Source organism: Hemiscyllium ocellatum, assembly GCF_020745735.1.
Source record: "Hemiscyllium ocellatum isolate sHemOce1 chromosome 41 unlocalized genomic scaffold, sHemOce1.pat.X.cur. SUPER_41_unloc_4, whole genome shotgun sequence".
Lineage (NCBI taxonomy): Eukaryota > Metazoa > Chordata > Chondrichthyes > Orectolobiformes > Hemiscylliidae > Hemiscyllium > Hemiscyllium ocellatum.
In genome coordinates, this window is record NW_026867571.1 from 981,100 (window position 1) to 982,926 (window position 1,827).

A 1,827-nucleotide genomic window follows, 5' to 3' on the forward strand; every position below is an offset into this window, starting at 1 on the left:
TTTTTGGTGGAACAGTGTGGAGATAATTTGGCATTGTAACTAATCAAGTTCTGTATCTGGATTAGGAGAATTTGCTTTTCACCAGATTGCAGGACAGTTTTTTTTTCGTGTGATACACTGATTTGTGTCAACCCTGAAAGTTCTAATGGGAAGAAAGAGGAGAAAAACTTAATTTGTGTCGATAGGCTCTGGGATGTTTTGATTTTATCGTTGCAAAGAGTTTTGCTCTATACTTTGTGTTCAGCATGCATCGAATATATTCTTGTTGTTGCTGTTTGAGAGTGTGAGGAGATCGAAACATGAATAAACAGACTCGCAGATAACCATCTCCAAATTTTCGAAGTCATCGAAACTTTCACAAGATTGGATGATGATAAATTATATTCGAATGTAAGCAGTCGTACATTTTCATTAATTGAAAACAGCCGGCAAAGGGTGTCCTTGTGTTGGGCGGTTGCAGTGTCCAGCATTGCCTTTTGAGAAAGGTGTGCATAGCGGGATGTGGAGTGCTTTTCTTCTCCCTCCAGTTCAATTGTGATTTGATGTCTAACCACCCCAACTCTTTTCTTATTTTACCTCGGCATTCCCAATGGTGGGCTCTGCTTTACAATGATTCCCTGGTCACCCTATGAAGCTGACTTCAGGGTATTAGATTCCTCTCAGTTCAGAGGAGTGACTACCACCTGACTTCCTGCATCAAGTATCCTATGGGACAAAAAAAAGAATAAAGGCCAGAAGATGAGGGTACAAATAACTTGAGAAATGGTAAAAAGTCTACGTGAAAAGACGGGAACATTGAACCCATTAATAAATTGAAAAGAGGAGGCTACGTGTTAGGATAAAGTAGGATAAAATGCTTCACAAACAATGGAGTTGGGAAGTTGAAAGCTGCTCAACCCCAGATTGCATTGTCTTTCGGTAAAGTCATTGCTGATCTCATTATAATATCAAACCCATATTTCCAGTAACCTCAACAACTTTTCACTCCATGGCTTTCGTATAAGTGGCAATTTTGAATGAAGCACGGTTGATTTTCCCAATAACTAACTCCGGAACATTTGGTAAAATTATCTTTATTATCTGAACAACTACTCTGTCTAAAATGCAACTTAATGAGTTGAACAAAAAAGCGATGTAAGTTGTATGGCCCATTACGCCAGGTTCCATAATTTGATAAGACGAGGGATGATATGGCTGTGATGGTAATGCCACAATCCTTCCTATCCCGATGCTCTTTGATTCGATGACAAATGTCCTGAAGTAGCATTTTTATTTTAAAAAGAACAAATTTTGGAACGGTGCAACAGTGATCGTGAATGATGCACCAAGTTTAAGTGCAATTTCACGATCAAAACTTGAGCAAATCTTTGAATCTTTAAAGGTCATGTCATACTTATTATTGCAAATGATTCCTGTTCTAATTCGTGCTGAAAGTTCCGTCTTTATATATATTAATATCACGTGTAGTCGAGTATAGAAGTTAAGAAGAAGAGTGAGAATTGCCTCATATTTTAACACATGACCCAAGCTGAGGTATCAATTACTATGACATTAAAAAAAACTCTGATAAAAAGTAGTTAGAGAAACAAGAATTAAACTGCTAAGTATTATGTCATAGAACATTAGAAACATAATGAAATCAGTAATAGTTTACGTTAAAATTTCGTAGTTTCAACTCGAATGATAGAGGAATAAGTTGAATTTTCAATAGTCCTTGATGACTCCTCTGCTTATCTCGGTCTGCTGTCTTTTTCTCGACACAGCCCCATGCATACCCATTACTACTGCTAAAACTGCAGCTGAGATTCTGCCATGAACCGCTGAGTG